General features: G+C 38.6%; 1 long non-coding RNA gene across 1 annotated transcript in view; it reads left to right on the forward strand.

The window, feature by feature from the left end:
* Nucleotides 1-14,155, forward strand: part of LOC143649545 (uncharacterized) — a 37,362-nt gene extending 23,207 nt beyond the window's left edge. The window contains exons 2-3 of the long non-coding RNA XR_013159096.1: nt 12,268-12,409; nt 14,050-14,155. This is a non-coding gene — a long non-coding RNA (uncharacterized LOC143649545). The remainder of the gene's footprint in view (nt 1-12,267; nt 12,410-14,049) is intronic.
* Nucleotides 14,156-18,711: the final 4,556 nt, after the last annotated feature.

Below are 18,711 nucleotides of genomic sequence, written 5' to 3' on the forward strand. Positions count from 1 at the left end.
CATACTCATTTGTTATATCCTATCTTCTCTGATACAACTCTTCCTTCTCTGTTGATCCTTCTCCCAATCTTTAGGGATATTTGGGCAATGACCCTTCTAATTTCTTCATGTTGAAAAGGAGTGTCAACATTGTAGGGTAGGGGGATGCAACTGGTTGATGCTCTTGGAGAGACTGGTAACTCTGGGTTTCAGGGCTTATCTGTCCTAGGAATCATCTGGAGGTTTTAGGTTTCTGAATATAAAATTAGTGAATACAACTTTTATAGAGTCTCAGATAGAGCCCTGGGCATTCTTTAGGGTTTACAGGAATACTGTTGGTTGTGGTTTGGCAAAGCATGGCAATTAATAATATTTAGTTGGAGCTTGCTTAAGAATAACCTCCAGGGTAGCCACTTGGCTCTTTTGGAAATCTCTCAGCCATTGGTACCTTATTTTGTAACATTTCTTTTCCCCCTTTTCGTCAGGTGGGCATTGTTGATTGCATAGTGCCAGGACCAGGCTCATCCCTTGGAGTCATGTCCCACATTGTCAGGGAGACTTTCACCCCTGGATGTCATGTCCCATGTAGTGGGATGCGTAATGATTTTCCTTGCAGAGTTGGGCTTAGAGAAAGAGAGGCCACATCTGAGCAACAAAAGAGAACCTCCAGAAGTAACTCTTAGGCATAACTATAGGTAGGCTAAGCTTCTCCATTATCCCTCCACTTTTTAAAATCCCACGTTCATGCTGAAGTTCCATTTAAGACCTACAGCACATAAATTGCTTATTATAGAATGAGCTGACCACTTGACCATACAATACATTAATGTGTATTGTTCATTTATTCACTCATTCATTCTTCAAATATTTGTTGAGTCCATAATAGTTCTGGAGACACCTACCTTCAAAAAGTTAAAGTGGGTGCAATAAGAGACTCATTAATCTGCCTATTGAGAAAAATGAATATGGAAGGCTACAGGGAGGGGAACATGACCTCTTTGGGGTACACAGGGAAGACTCCACACAGGAGATGGTGTTGGGAGGAATTTTGATGCTTCAGATCGCAAAATGTTTCCCATCTTAGTGTTTTCAAAAAAAATTGGGAGGGAAGGGTGATAGAATGGTTAGAAGTAAGGCTCAAGAACTAGCACATTAGAATTTAGATTCAAGCTCTGCCACTCCATGATCAGTTTCTCCATCTGTGAAATAGGGTTGATGGTAATAAGGGCACCTGCCTCAGGAGTTGTGATCCATTTACAGCAATGCCAGTCACATAGTAAGCATGCAGTTAAGTGTTTGCCATCACTGAAATTCCTCAAGAGCAGGACTCTTTCATATTAGTCTCCTTTTGCATTTGCACAGTGTTGGATACTGTGAAGTCAAGAGCATGTACATTTTTTTTGTATGCTATATGGCAGGGTGACATTTCATTACTTTTGCACGTGAGTATCCCATTATTGCAACACTATTTGTTGAAGTTTTGTTTGTTTTGCTTGTTGTTATTGTTGTTGTTTGGGGAGGTACAGGGACCAGGAATTGAACCCAGGTCTCCCGCATGGCAAGCAAGAATTCTACCACTAAATTACCCTTGCACCACCACCACCCCAGAAACATATTTTTTTAGAATTCATTTTCTATTTCCCTGCAGGTGAGGACTTAGCAGATGCTCTACGAATGCTCACTGACTTGATGTGAGGCACAAAAAAGAAAGTTTCATAGTTGGAAATGGTCGTGCTTGTTTTTTGCTCCCTTCACTCACCTGCCTTCAAGGTATGTGGGTTGGGGCAGTCTTTGTTTCAATAACAGAGCTCATGCTTAAAGTATTGCATAGCAGAAGAGATGAATTTACCTTGAAGCTAAAGGCAGATTTACTGTAAAGCTAATAAAGTACAAGTCTCACATAGCCTGCTTCAAGGGCCTGTCCTTAATTTTGTCTGTGTAGTTTGTATTCATTTTTTTTTCTCTAAAAGAGTCCATAGAATTGTATGAGCCACTCTATAGTCACACCCACAAACCTTGGGTCTCTATCGGCCTGTGAACTCTGCAGCCAGGCCACCTGGGTTCAAAGCTAGTTTTGTCATTTAGAAACTGGGTGGCCTTCTCTGTGCTTTAGCCTTCTTATGAGTTGATAATAACTTTACCTACTCACAGGGCTGTGGAGAGGATCAAATAAGCTACCCTTAGTAAGCAGTCAGTAAGTGCTGTTAATAATTATTTTTAATCACGGAGAACTTTTGGAAGTTTCCAAGGCTAAGGTATGAGAATGAGCTAGAGGAGAAGCTTCATGAAAGCAGGAACCATTTTGTCTTGTTCACTTCTATATTCCCAGAACCTGAAAAAAGTGAGTGCATATTGTGTTCTTAACCATGATGCCAGATCATCCTACTTTATTATATACTGTTTCATGGTCTTATGCTTACATTTTTATTCTGTTTTATCTCCTTAAGTAATAAATATCTTCTTTAGTTATAAGTATCATCACACTTAAGTGTGATAATAATTGTTCATATTTATATAATACTATGTAGGATTATTCATTCTTCTGGTAAATATGTATGGCACATTGCAGATACCCACTACATATTTCTTCTTTAAATAAAAAATTATTTTTATTGAGAAATCTTCACACACATACAGTCCATCCACAATATACAATGAATGGCTCACAATATCATCACATAGTTGTGTATCCATCACCATGATCATTTTTAGAACATTTGCATCCCTCCAGAAAAAAAGAAAAAGAAAAAGAAAAAAATTCATGCATCCCATACCTGTCACCCCTCCCTCTCATTGACCACTAGTATTTCATTCTTCCTAATTTGTTTACCCTTTATACCCATATTATTTAATCCCAACATATATTTCTTGAGTTGAATCATGACTAATCTGTCCAAATGCAAAACAAACAAACAAACAACAACAAAAAAAACCCGAGTCTTAGTCTCTTCTGACTAATTTTTGTTTCTTAGGGTAAAAATCTACATAGATAAGTGTAAGTTAAGCTTTGGCATGGTGAGAAATCCATTATCTACACAAAAAGATGAAGTAATACAGTGAGTAAAGAGAGATAGCACTGTTGTCCTCTCCATCAAAGAATGGATCTTTATGCAAAGAGCACTGCTTTGCATCAGTACCTACAATCTAGGTCAGCACGGGTGGCTGAAAGAGGTGGAGAATAGGACCATAGTAACATGGGAGAAAGGCATTGAATTTGGAATCAGGAGATCCTGGCTCCTCTCTCAGGAATTTAGTCTCCATTATCAGACTAGCTCTGTGGCCTTGGGGAAACCATTTAATCTCTCTGAGCCTCACTTTGTAAAAAGGCATCAATAATAGCCACATAGCCACTTTTACAGGATTGCTGTAATTATTATACGACCCATTCTGTGAAAAATCAACTTACTGATGATTTAAGTTCCAAAATATCCTCACAGTAACCATCAGGCCAGTACTTGCTTGGCCAAACAGCTGGGCACCATAAACTGGCCAAGTTGACATATGAATTTAACCCTCACACCTCTCCTTTATAACTTTTACTTATCATGTTCTTCATTCCCATTTTCATTTACCTCCTTATTAGGCCCATTTTCCCCATTTAGGAAGGTTAAAGCAGCTTTGGGAATTCATGGGGCCCTACTATCCTAGTCCTTTTAAAAAGACACTGTGTCATATAGAGGATTGCACATTCTGAAGTTCCCTGGCTCATTTAAAAAAACGATTGAAATATATATTTTTTGCCAAAATTATACATGGCATAATAATTGGCTCATTCCCTTAGAGTTCTATGAAGCATTGCCCCATAGCAGACTAAATGTTTCTTTGCCATGTGGTGTGTGTGTGTGTGTGTGTGTGTGGGTGGGTGGGTGGGTGTGTACACTCACAGGAATGTGGGTTGGTATGGACGCTATTTTGGAAGGAGGCATACCTACTTAGAGCACACTTCACCTTTCCTCATGTCCCACATTGCCGTGCTTTTTTATCCTAGGTAACTGAAATGAAAATGTTTATTCTTATCTCAAATGAAAGAGGCTGCCTGTCTTTGGCATAGCCCTTACTGAATCCTGCCCACTGGCTGGCTTGCCACTGGTTGGCCTGGCTACATCTCGAGTTCTGGGGTGAGCTGCTCTCTCAGTTGCAGTTCATTTTTCTCATCTGCTGCCTGATATAATGCAATGTGCAGGAAACCTTGGCCCCTTTCTCCTGGATATGTATATTGAATTTTCCCAAAGACTTCAGATCTGTCAAGCATTCTCATTCCTTCTCTGTGCTCCCATAATTTCCTGTATGCACACTTAACATATTGCTTTTTTTTTTTAGTTTTGCAGGTCATGTATCCTTAGCACCAGCCCAAAATGAGCTGTCAATCATGTTTATCAAATGAATGCTTTCTTTTTTGGGGTTTGGGCATCCGCATGTCAACAGGTACACTAAAGTGTAACGGGTGTGCTGGTTGTCCTGGCCTGCAGAGAGAAGACCTGCCCCATGGGACAGAGGTCTCTGACTGTGCAGCGCAGCTCGCCCATGTAAACCCCTTGCAGTGTTTGGATGTTCTGCCCCATGCCAAGACTCTAACCACCCACAAACAGGCTCATTGTTGTCCAAACAGATGGGCAAGGGAGATAGGCAGGCGAAAGCCCATGGATGGGCATGAAATGAATTGATGAAGAGAAGCCAAGGGATTGGAAATGAATGTTAGCCCTTGCTGTGCAGCTTCCAGTGTGAGGCTGGACCAGTGTGGATGCAGTTTTGACACTGAGCTGCTAACAGAGGAAAAGGTAAGGTGTGAGTGAAAATGCAGCGAGTGGACGCCTGACAGGTGGGCGTAAGACCACAGGACCCTGGGTAGCTCTCAAGTGTGCCAAGCACCTTTGCAGTGGGAGTTAATGTCTTTCAGCTGGGTCAGTTCTGAGACAAAGAATTTCAGAGGTAAAGCAACTGTAAATGTTGTCTACTCCAATCACCCTTCAACAGTCATTCATTCATGCTATATTTAAAGTGTCAACAAATATTTAGAGCATCTAACATGTCTCAGGCACTATTTGGCAATAGAAAGGTAAAAAACTAGGAATAAGACTCGCCTAGTATCTTCCCTATAAGAACTAATAATTATCTAATTAGTTACTTAATTGCAGTCACAGGTGTTATGAAGGGGAAGTACAGGTAGTTAGGAGCACATATAATGGGGACTCTTGGGTGGGACCTCTGAGGAAGTGATGTTTGGTTTGAGATCTGAAGAATGTACGGAGTGTGAAGTGGGAGTGGGGTGTGGTAGGGCAGAGAACAGGAGAATATTCTTGGCATAGTGGGAATGTTGTCCATTTTATAATGTCTCACAAAGTGGCAATTAGCCTATGTTTAAACACCTCTGGAGAAGGGGAATTCATTCCCTCCAGAGGCGCTCCATAACATCTTAGGTAGCTCTGTCAGTAAAATCTTCATTTTGAACCAAAATGAAGGCAGCACTGAAGCTGCTGCCTTTGGTGCTGGTTCTACTTCAGAGTCTTACGGGACAAGTCTGCTCCTTCTTCTCCATGTGCTTGAAGATGGTGTGATGGTCTTCAGCCCTTTTACCCGGGAGCCGCTAGGCCTCAGGCTTTTTTCATCTATGAATTTGGTCTAACTAATAGTATCCTTCTCATAGAGTTGATATGCATGTGAGAAATAATCAACATGAAGTTCCTGATTCAGTGCCTGGGAACATAAATAAGTTAGCCAAGTTCTCAATAAATATTAATTATTATCATTATCATTGTATAAAGGTCATTAGCACATTTGTCTTATTTAACTGTTGGGTTGTACACTCCTTAAGGGGAGGGACTATGAAAAAGGATGGTTTTTGGAATCAGACAAACTTCAGTTCAATGTCCTGCCATAAAGACAAGTATATGACCAGTTATTGTAAAAATTGTTGAAACATAAACACTTAAAAAATTATGAAAATTGTATCTGTCACTACCTCTCCAAATTATTGCAAGGAATGCAAAAGATAACGGAAGAATCCATAACAATACCTTGCCATTCCTAACTAGGGTTCAATTAATGTGTTTCCTTCTCTCTTTCCAGTCTCACAGTGATTTGCTTAGTACGTAATTGTTTTCTTGTGCCTCATCATCCATTTACTTCCAAAAAGTATTAAGTCTATTACAATGTAGTTAATAAATACTTATGAATGAGCAGAATGAGCAAATGATTGGAATTTGCCTTCTTCATCTTTTCATATGAGAAGTGGTGAAGGTTTCCCCAGCAGAGTGGAAGCTCACCACCGAGTCAGGTCCTTGAAGGCAAACACTGGATACTGCAGAAGACTTGTCTGGATACAAACGCTGGCCTTCTGGGGCCACGAACCTGCTCCTGCCTCCGGCTACCTGGAATGAAATGCCTGGTGTCTGCCACCTGTCTCACAGATCTGTCCTGAGGATTAATGAGGTCACGTCTGAGAAGCCGTGTGAAGCCTCTGGAAGGAAATTACTGGTAAAAGTCTCATTCCAGTGAATTCGGCTACCAAGAAGAGTTCTGAATAACAAAAGTTGAGCTTGGGTTGCAATCAATGTCTTTAAAAAATGTGATGTTGTTGACTCGACTACATCCACTTTTAGACACTGAACGGGGCCGTGGGACGATTCTTTCTCTGGTCCCCGTGCCCTGACGGTCACTCTAGAACTGACTTTCTCAAAGACGCTTGAGGCTTGTCTGTGTCACCTGGGTGTTTGTTAAAAATACAATTTCCTGGTCTTCACCTTCGGAACTCCACATTTGCAAAACTCCAGGAAGCGCCATTTATATGCAATACCATGTGAATGGTGCCCCCTGGTGTTGTTCAGTGTGACAGCAGGGCTTACCTCAGGCTGACTGAATAGGGATTTCGGGGTGTGGGGCCTGGGAATTTACATTTTTAACAAGCAGCTCAGGCGAATTCACATTGAGAACCACGGTCAACATTCAAAAAAAAAAAGGAATTGTTTTCTTTAAAGGGTGAGAGAGTGCTTTTGTTGTGAGAGAGATGGTGGCAGAGTAGGAGGCTGCTGGGGGAGGGGGAGGAGGAGGGGGTAACAGGTGCAGCACTGAGTGATAATGAGCTCTTCACACTTTTACCCACTCACTGAGTAATAACTAATTAGGAAAATAGCTAACATTGAAGAAGTAAATTTACTAATGTCAAGTAAAGTACTTTCCAGGCATCATCTCATTTTATCCTTACAATAACTTAGTGAGGTAAGCATAATTACATTCATTTTACAAATGAGTAAAATAAAGTGGAGAACTATTACCTCTAAATTATTACATATGTGTTATATATAATATATCAGAACTATGGTGTAAAGTAAACACTCAATAAATGTTAAATAGTATTGCAAATGTATATGTAAAAGTACTTTTCAACGTATAATTCCACTACTTTAACAGCAGCTAAGAACAGCTAATGATAGCAATGATTGGAGACGGGCACTAGGAAAGCTGTGGGGGGCTGCTTGGTGTAGTATGGAGGTGACAGCCTTGTATGGAAAGGACACTAACAAAGTAGGGAGGCGTTGAATAGAAACTTGATTTATCAGGTCAACCCTTCCTTTTTCCCCAAGAGAAGGAGAGGAAACTTCATTCTTCTCCTACACTGCACCCAAAAACTCAGGAAGTTCTATCAACTTTATCTATAGGTTAAATCATGATTTGTGGGCTGGCTTAATATTTTGGTTCTATCTGAAAATATGTTGAGTAAACTCACCAGGGAACTTTGAGAACATAATCCATTCATAACTTGGGACCTACGACAGCGCACATCCTGTCAGAGTCCTTTCTGGTATGCAAATTTAACCAGATGCTAATCACTGGCAAATATTCTAGAGGAGAGAATGTTTAGAGAATTGGGGTTTCATCTTTAATTCTGTTATGGCAGAGACCCTCAATATTCTACCAAAATGCATCCTCGCCTTTCTCCTAGACCCAAGGCTTGACTCACGTTCTGGCATCTCTGGCAGTTGGGCCGTGGTCATGTGCCGTGGAGTGTCAGTGGAGGTGATTGAGGACCACTTTCAAGTCTGGCCCATGAAACCTTCTACTCACCTTCCTCAGCGCCCTTCCTCGTCCTGGCGGACTGCAGCAGTAATGCTCAGCGCTGCCCGGGCAACGGGGAGGGTGGCAGAGCTGCTGGCAGCCTGGGTCCCTTGCATGACTGTGGAGCAGAGCCACCTCTCACCTGAACCCTTCCCTGGACTGAATATGAACATGGATAAATTTCATTTTAAATCTCTGAATTTGGGGGATCTATTTGTCATTGCAACTTAGTTTTATCTGACAAATCCATCTACGGTGAAGAATAATCTAATCTGTTAACTCGGAGTTGGTGTTGCTTTTGCAGGTATCATTCCATGAAAATCTTATTGTAATTTTTTTCCTACTTAAAAGGTCTGTAGTTTAATGCGGACTCTCATTGGGAACAAATGATTAGCCTTGAAAAAAAAACGTAAGTGAAAGTTTTATGAACAAATAAAGACTGGTTTTCCTTTTGGCGATTGCGTTAAAAGCGATATCCTTACACAATATTCAACTTGAGATCAGTGTCATTGCTTTAGGCAGGTGTTTTATGCAAAAAAGAACCAAATTGAATGTAAATACATTTTCAATTTGTGATTGTCGTTTGTAATTATGCCTTACTCACTTTTCTATCAACAAAATAATTGATTACTAAATGCTAGGCTTGAGGCCAAAGAAATACCAGGAGAATACAAGTATATATGGGGAATTTATTCAATATATTTGTATTCAGACTAGAACCTCTGAATCAATATATTTAATTCAGACTAGAACCTCTGGAATTTAAATATTCAGTATTCAGTGGGGATGTTCATGTGAGATTCTAGAGGTTTTTAGTCTGAATCAGATGTTCTCTTAGAGGTTGAGGAGAAAAAAGAATAGTAGAGGGTGGAGGAACACATACTCTAAGAAGCAAGTGACTTTATAAATAGTTCTCTCTTAAAGGAAATCTTCTTGGTTTTTTACTAGCATTGACTATTTGCCAATCCACTAGGTTTTAGAGGCTATTAGAATGCTGACAAGATTGAAAATCCAGTGGAGCAGGGTTTTTGGTCTTGTTCATCAGTCAATAATATTTGTTGAATGGAAAGGAATATGATGGGTCATCTACTCCAGTAACGCATATGATACGTATCCTTCCTTAGAACATCTCTACCCACTGGTAGTTCGGTTTGTTTAGACTGGAGAAGGAAACATCTCTACCTCCTGATGCATAGCCAACTTTGAATGGATCTTATATTAAAAACTTATTTTTTATGAAGAAATAAGAGACAAAACAAAGTATTCTTCTCATGGAAAAGACCATGGCTGCTAATCATTTTCAGCCTTTGCATCATCACTCATAGATGTTTCCTGAGTACCATTCCAGGTATCAGAGCAAGGCTGTGGCCAAACAAGCAGGTGCATGACACGTTTCTTTCAAAGACATCACAGTCAAGTTAGGGAGGCAAGACATGCATTGCCAGCAAGCTTCTCACTTGGGACATTTGCATTTGCTGTCTCCTTTGCCTGCAATCTTCGTTCCCCCATAAAGCATGGTTCACTCCCTCAGCCCTTCAGGTCTTGCTTAAATATCATCTTCTCAGGGAGCCCTCTCCTAACTACCTTGGGTAAACCTGCAAATGTTGCCCTCTGCTTCTGACCCACAACAACCCAAACTCCCAGTTTCCATTCCCTGCCTTATTTTTCTCCATAGAACTTGGCATCCTATAAATATCTTGAAATTTATTTCTTTATTATTTGTCCCCGTCTATTCCAATGTAAATATCACAAAGTGGAATTTTTTTCCTGTCTTGATCACTGTTGGCAAAGAGTAGACACTCCATAAATTTTTATTGAATATCATAGAATGAACACGTATATGGACATAGAAACCTAAGAGTCTAAGAACGTATATACAATTACTGTCAAATGAATACTACAAACAATACATCCTCCACAGGGTAGATGTGGCTCATGTTTCTCTCTTTCTTAGCATTATCCTTAGGCTTTTTTAAAATGAAAAAAATTCCATTTTAATATGTAATGTTTTATTTTTATAATTGTAGCAACATTTCTTTCCTTTTTATTAAAAGCACTTTCAGGGCGGGCCGCGGTGGCTCAGCGGGCAAAGTGCTTGCCTGCCATGCCGGAGGACCTCGGTTCGATTCCCGGCCCCAGCCCATGTAAAAAACAAACAAACAAACAAAATACAATAAAACAAGAAAATGTTTAAAGATGTTTCCCTTTCTTCCTCCCTTCCTTCCTTCCATCTTTCCTTCCTTCTCTCTGTCTTTCCTTCCCTTCCTCCCTCTCTCTTAAAAAAAAAAAAAAAAAAAAAAAAAAAAGCACTTTCATATTAGTAAAGGGTAACTAGAGAATTTGGAAAGCATGGAGAGTTACAAAGAAGACAATATATGATCCATAACTCCAATATTTAGAGAGAACAACCCATAACGTTTAACATTTTGGCATATTTTCTTCTAGTCTTCTTTTCTAGGCATATATGTTTTACTACAAAACAAGAATCACATTGCATGTGTTTTGTAACTGTTTTTTTAACATACGCTTTTAATAGCTGCATCTTATTCTATTACAGGACCATCTCATAATTTATAGTATCTTTTTCCTATTTTTGCACTTTCAGGTTGTTTCTGCTATTGCTTTTATAAATGATGCTATTTGTAAATTAGCATTAATAGGATATTTGTAAATTAATGTCTTCTGAGACTACCTCCTTAAGATGATTTTGTAAAACGGAAATTACTGGCTGAAGGGTCTGAAGTTTTTGTTCTCTTTATTGTGAAAGTTTTCAAAAGAACAGAAAAGTAAAAAGCACTATATGACAAACTCCGATTTTTAATCACCTAGACTTATAGTTGTTAACATTTTGCGCTGTTTGCTTCAGCCACTTTTTTAAAAAGAGTTAAAAAAAACTCTGCCAGATGAGAAGTTTTAAAGGACTATTTAAAAATCATAATCATATTATAATGTTCAACACACTAAAACAAATAATTCCTTAATTTCATGTTCGACTCTCTCTGATTGTCTCAAAATGTCTTTTTACAGTTAGTTTAATTGGAAAAGGATTCAAATAAGGTCCACACTCTGATTTGATTATAATATCTTTTGCTCTTTTAACTGTTCCTACTTCCCCTTCCTTTTCTTCCCGTGCCAGTTATTTGTTGAAGAAAATAAGAGGTTGGCCACATAGGATTCCCCACATTCTGGTTTTGTCTGGTTGCATGCTCATGGAAAAATTTAATACATTCTTCCATCCACCATATTTCCTGTAACTTCAGAGCCGAGGTTCTCAGACTTACTGTCTATCAGAATTGCCCAGAGGGTTTATTGAAACACAGATGGCTGGGCCCCACCTCCAGAGTTTCTTAATCTATGATTCTGGGTGAGAATTTGTATTTCTAAGAAGTTTCCAGACGATGCAGTTGCTAATGGCCCAGGGACCACACTTGGAGAATCACTGCTTTAGAGAAATGATGAGGTTTCTTTATCTTAGAGTCATGTAGAAGAATGATTTAGTCAGAACTTTATTTACATAAATTATATATAATTTATCATTTATAATGATGACTTAATCTGTGAATATCCACACACAAAGTATTCAAGAAAATATACACTGGTTTTGTTATTAAGATTGTTTCTTCTTTTTATCCTTCAACTTTTTATTTTGAAAAATTTTAGCACTACAGAAAATTTGAAAGCCCCCTGAAATTTTTAAAAGCTTTGCCAGTTAGTGCCAAATTGCTCTTCAAAAAGGCGCTAGTGTGGTAATATATGAGTTTGCCCATTTTGCCAAAAGTGAGCATTAACATTCAAATGAATCTTTTCATTTACATTTGATAGGTGAAAAAAAAGATTTCTTGTTGTTATTTTAATTTGAAATTATTTGGTTATTGGTGAAATTAAAAAAAAATTTCCATTAGCTACTCCTTAGCCTTGGTTCTGTGAATTGTTCATTTCTTTTATCCATTTTCTGTCTGGACTTTGGTGTTTTTCTTAACAATATCTATGGGCTTATTTTATATTAAAGATAATTGTTCCTTCGCATATTTGTCACAGATATTTTTTCCAGTTTATTATTAACATTCTTTCCCCATTAAGTTGACAACATTTGTGTTGTCAAATCTTTTGATTTATATCTTTGAGCCTTCTTTGATTATTTTGGATAGTCCTTCCCAATCTGAGATAACTACTCACTTGCATTTGCTTCCAGTGCTTATCTCTCTTACTGAAATGGCATTTATTTGTGTGCCCTAGGGGATTCTCACGTTGGGTGAGGGACTCGCAGTGTGCAACAGAATCTGGAAAGGAACCCTTCAATCCCTGGGTTTACTGCTCGAGAGACACTACAGTATACATGAGATGACTTATCTGTGAACCATGGAAACGTTTTGAAGAGGTAAAGCAGAGAATACACTGAAGAATCATTTGTCACAAGTAATTGCAGGCAGTCAAAAAGAGCTGGGAGAGTATATGAATCATGACGTAAGAACTGTGAAGGGCAGGCACTTGAGTTCAGTCAGAAACTTATTGAGTAGGCTGGTCCTCAAATGAGATACAAATTTTATGCCATGAGGGGCAAGTCTGCAGAACAAATCATTCCGGTTTGTGTTTCAGCCTCTGTAATACAGGATTTTTTTTCATTGATCTTTGCTCTCTTGGTGTTTTTTTTTTTTTTTTTTTTGCATCCTTTTCATTCTCTCTTTTATCCTTATCCCTTAGTTGTGATAAATCATACTGCCTATCGGTGTGAAAAGTTTGGCTTGTGTGGTTGTAGTTTACATGTGTTGCTCAAGATGTGAAACAAAGCTACAGCATGACACCGATCAGAATAAAAACTTGCTATTACTGGGGTCAGTCTTAATGTGAAAAGCTTGCATAGATGCCAAACATCCGAATTCTTTGTTTCTAATTGATAAATAAAAATGCAACTTCAGTTAATAAAAATACCGAAAATGTTGAAAGATCTCCTTTCTCCCAAGACCTTTGCCATGCAATTAGGAAGAGGGTTTTTGTGGTTTCTTGGCTCTGTGAAAACCACTTAGGATCTGGCTCCACTTCTGTGCCTCGACACCCCCAATCCCAAAATAAATATTGAATCAGGGAAAGGCGAGAAATAATAATGCAGTTTGTTAAATTACTATGTTACACAACTCTTGAACGTATCTTGCTTTATTTAATTGTTATTAATATCTTGCAATGTAATTATTATTGATCCCAGTTTACTGATAAAGAAATCGAGGCTCAGAGAAATTCAGTAACTTGCCCAAAATCGTACAGACATTTAAATGGACTGAATTCAAATAGATCTGTATAATCCTGAAACATGTGCTATTCCCTCCACTCTTTTCCATGTTGGATCCCCCCTTTTTTTTCTAAAGCTAAGGACCAGGCCAGTAAGTCCCTTAGTGGAGTAGCCAGTTAGGGGCAAGGATGAACCGGAAAGCTCATGCCTTGCTCAGAGGATCAGCTTCTAGTTAGGTCAGCCAGTTTTTGCCATGTGGGAAGTTCAGTTCAGTGTTTCTTTTTTTTTTTTTTTACATAGGCAGGCACCGGGAATCGAACCCGGGTCCTCTGGCATGGCAGGCGAGCATTCTTGCCTGCTGAGCCACCATGGCCCGCCCCACTTCAGTGTTTCTTAATCTTCTGAGTTTTCAGAAGAAGTCAAAAGTCTGCATTTTGATGTGAAATCTAGCAATATTTGAATCTTACCAGCTAATTCAAAATTGTTTCAATTAGGTGGGCCAATAAAGCATGTCTGTTGGCTGTATTTAGCTCCTGCCTTACCTGCCCCCCAACCGCTTTAAGTAACTACAGACTTTCAGATATCATAAGGAATTAATCAGATAGGCCCGTCCAAAGAAATACCACGCAATCCACATATGTATGTTTAAGTTTTCCCGTAGTCAAATTTAAAAAGTAAACAATAGGGTGAAATTAATTTTAATAATATATTTAAATTAATTCAATATAGCCCAAATATTATTATTTCCACATGTAATGAATATAAAAATTATTAATGAGATGTCTTTCTTACAGCACCTCACAATTTGGAGTAGCCACATTTCAAGTCTCCATGGCCTCGTGTGGCTAGTAGCTACCATGGGGAGCAGTGTAGGACTGGAAGCTTCAGGCATCTCCCAGGTGAGAGCTGTTTATTCAGGAACCCACGCCTTACCTGTTCTTAGAGTTTGTCAAAAGCTATTCTTCGGCACGTGAAGGGGACTTTCTATTCTTTTTTTAGCTAGGACAGAACTCAACTTATTAGGATAAATGGGTAAGCAAATTTACTTTGTATTTTACGGATTTTGCATTGAGTAATTTATAAACAAACATGAAGGTCTCAATAAATGCCAAGTAAGCACAACGGTAAAGGATATCAACTTTTTAAACGAACTAGTATTCTGAGGCATAGAACTAAATAAAGTGCTTCTAAATTCAATCCAATGGGCAGCTTATTGGAATTATCAGTTTGTTCTTTGTGATAGAGTAGTTACATTTAAGGAAGAGCTGGATATAATGTTTACAGGAGTTCAGAATGGAGGGCAGGAGGAGATCAGAAGTGACATGATTAGAGAGTTCTGATTAGAAGGTTGGATATCTCTAATGGATATGGCATACAACCAGTGTTTGGGATAGAGGAAGAGTTTCATTTTCTTTCCCTCATGTTTATTTTGGACCTTTTCAAACCACATCAGAATTAGTTCCAGAGCCAAAAGATCTTTAGAAGTCATCAAAGATGCATGGGTCCTCAGTTATCTATTTAGTGGTAGAGCTGAGTCAAGCACCTGGAATCTTGACTTCCTTTCTAGTGTTCTTTGTACTGCAGATCATTCACTCATTCACTCATTCAACAAAACTCAAGCACCTACTATGTACTATGTTACTGGAGAAGGACCCAGCCCTAGCCCTAAGCAAGGAGCTCACAGTCCATCAAGGTTCCTTCATACCAACACCAGTCTCATTAAAGGATATATGTGACCATATCTAATATTGATACTACTAATAATGGCTATTGGTAACTAAACATCAAAAATGTATTGGCTTATGCCAAGCACTTTATATACAATGTCTATTTTAACCCTTGTAACAACTTTGTGAATATTTATCACATACTTGTTTTATGGATAAGAAGGTCATAGCCCAGAAAGTAGCTCTGTAGTTACTGTAAAAGTAGGCCTATCTGAATGCAAAGCCCAGGTCTTCCAGGGTAATAGAAATATTTTCTTTGGTACTTGCTAATACATCATTATGAATGCCATCAACATTTGAGACTGAGCTAGTATATGGGATGCAGATCTGATATTTTAAATCTCAGGTTAAGTTAGTCTAGCTTTAGAGATGTGGAAAGGGGCCTGGTGCCCTGTAACCTTGTGAAGATTTGCCTGTTTTGAAGAACAGAAAACTTAGGTTCACAGAGTGAAATTTCTCCTTAGGCTGGTCAAGTAGGAGGTGGTGGAACAAAGATTTGAATCTATATGTGCTGACTCCATTGCTCTGGGAATTCTAAGAGAAATGGCTGAGATTGTGGTGAGACCATTCTTCAGAATCTTCCTTCCTGACCGGTCTTTTAAAGACTATATAAACTTCTTTCCTAGGCAAGCAAGGACTGGGGTGGAGTCAAAGGGGAACCAAAGACAATTAGCTTGGGAATTGAAGAGACCTTCTTGATTAGAGGCGTCATCCGAAGAGGCACAGTAGGGAATGACAACTGGTGGGAAGCAGACAGCCTCAAGTCAGCTGGCTGGAGAGAGAAGTTCTGGAGTGGAAACATGAGACCGTTCCTAGAGAGAGTTCCTGAGTCAGCCAGGCCTTTTTATATGGTACTTTTTGGCTTTCACTGTGAGTGGAGAGGGAGCAGTCAAGGTCTCTTAGGCAGATTGGCACGTGTCACCACATCACTACTTCATTTGGTTGACATCTGGCCCCTCAGGGGTTATGGTGAAGTCACACTTGCCACACCTCCTGTCATGTTCGGCTTCTGTATAACATCTGTTTTTCATGGGGTTTCATTTAGTTGGGGGCTAAATCAGTCATCTTTTAGATGGTTGGTAATGCTGGTATGAAACATTAATGAGGAGTCATTTTTCCATTGCATGTTGTGGCTCTGTTGTGGATTGTTGTGAAAATTCCAGAACTTTTAAGACAGACATTGGTAGTATGCAGAGAGCTTTTTCACTCAGTAGGAGTTTGCCGAGCCCCAAATCTGTGTTGGGCTCTGTTCCGGGGACTGGAGTTACTTCAGGGAGCAAAACAGGCAAAGATCCCTGCCATCATGGAGTTTACTTGGAGTCAGGTAGGGATGGGAAGACAATAATAAAATAGTTATTTTATTATTAACCATGTGTTTAATGGTGATAAGTGTCTGAGAGATGAAAAAAATGGAGCAGGACAATGTGGGATTAGGGTGGGTTACAATTTTAAACAGTGTGATCATTAGATTTAGTATTGTTGATATTAGAAATAGCGATTAAAATAGACCTAAAAAAAATAAAGTATGGTAACAGAGATTGGAAAGGGTCAGATTGCAATCTTAAATTAGGTGGTCATTAGAATTAGATGTATGCATGTCAATATGACTTTTGCAAATCAGCTCCATGTCATTATTTTCATTTTATGTATTAGAAAATAGAACGACTCTGATTCAACTTTCTCTCTTCCTTCTTTTCTCCTCCTCCATTATCCCATTTTCCCCCTCCTTTTCTACTTTATTTCTTCCGCCTATCTTCCATTTTCTTTGAACAAAAGAATTAGAAGGAATGGTGCCTATCCACAATAAATGTACAATCCAGTCAATAAATTAAAGAAAGTCCAAAGAAAACAACTTGAAAGCCATCTACCAATGATGACATGAACCAGCTATGTTCTTTAAAAAGGATTGAAATAAATGTATGATTAAAACAGAGTGGTAATATTTAGATATCATTTTGGGGGTCATGTGCATTTGGAGATGCTCTGAAGGAATTAATGATATAAAGAAGGATAAACATCCCAAGAATTATATGAGAAAGTACTTGGAGGTAGAATTTAGCAAGATGTATTCAAGGACTTGTAGAGAGATTGGCTTGGATGGAGTGGACAGATTTAGTTGGATGAATGACCTTGGAGAAATAATGGAATCGGGGAGTGTAAATTAAGTCTAAATTAAGGATGTAGAATGCTGGATTGAGGGGGTTAGATTTTTTTCAATACTTTATTGAAAGAGCTGAGAATAGAACTTGGAACTCTCTGAATCTTAGTTAAGCCACTGAACCGTGTTGAATAAAGAAATGCCCTCTTCAACCTTAGTAAAATTCAGAAATTACTTACTGTACTCAGACTTCTGATTTATTACATAAATCCGAATATGTAATATATTCTGAGAAAAAGAGAGAGAATGAGAAGGGGAGAAAGAGGAAGAGAGGGAGAGAGGGGGAGGGAAAGAAAGAGAGAGAGAGAGAGAGACAGAGAAAGCTGGAACACATGTAGACATGGTCTGCTTTGTGGCCCTCTAATTCCACTTCTCCCTCTTATTTGCAATTTCACTTTTTGCCTGTTGAACTTTCCTCCCTTTTTGGTGGTATTCTTCTCAGTTGGATGTTTCTTTTATATTCAACTGACTATACTGACTATCTTTGAAGTTAAGAAGAAAGTTCAAAATTGAGATGTATCTTTCAAAGAACTGAAACAGGGAATTTAGAGAGGAGTGCCCTTAAACCCCACTTAAGTGTCCCTGTAGGAGTGCAGTAAGAGTTCTTTATACTTCACCTCCTACTTCTGGTACTCTCTATGTCTCTGCCCATTCACTTCCTGCAGCTTCCGAGCTGACTTTCAATGGACCATCTGAACACTTTTACCACATGCTCCGTCATTGTGTACTTTTCGCGTGTGCTCCCCAAGAGGGGAATTCTTTCTTGTTGGCTACAAGATCCAGGCTTATTTCTCTCTAGATACATCCGTAAATATCTTATTTGTGGGTGTTCTAAATTTTTATTTCTTTCTTGTTTTCAGGACTGTTTCTGCTATGGGTGTGCGATTCATTGCCATGGTGCTTGTGACAATGATAGAAAGGTAAAAATGCTCTGTGGATCCTTTGGGTTTACTTACTGTTTCATTCTGTATTACTGTTTATTTGTAGTCTTTCTGGCTGTTTATTTGTAGTCTTTCTGGCTGATGATAAGATGGGATAGGAATAATGTGGGAGAAGATAAAATCGAAACAAAACTTCACTGAATCAATTATTCCTGTGGTACATCAAAATAATATATAATATGTACATATTAAAATTATGTTAGAGAAGGATATATAATGATATAGAAAGAGGCTCACCATATGACACTAGGTGAAAAAAAAAGAGACAACCAAACAGGATATGAAGAATTATGTATCTGCGTAGAAAAAAATAGATAGCAAAATTTCGATAAAGATTATTTCTAGATGGGGCAATGATTTTTCTTTTCTTTCATTTTTGCCTGTATCTTCTACAATTGATGTGTTATCTTTTTAGTAAGGAGAAAAGGCAATGTTGTTTTCCCTAAAACATTGATTATTACACAAATTTAATTTTCTAAACTAAGAGTGCTATAGTTTAAAATGCCTGTCTTAAAAGCAAACAAACAAATGACCAAACCATCTGCCCTTTCAGTCTCTCGTTCTATCAGAGTTGCTGAGAAACACAGAGGGGACCAATTTGAGTTTGTTCATTTGTTTATTCATTCCTTT

This window comes from Tamandua tetradactyla, chromosome 11 (genome assembly GCF_023851605.1).
Source record: "Tamandua tetradactyla isolate mTamTet1 chromosome 11, mTamTet1.pri, whole genome shotgun sequence".
NCBI lineage: Eukaryota > Metazoa > Chordata > Mammalia > Pilosa > Myrmecophagidae > Tamandua > Tamandua tetradactyla.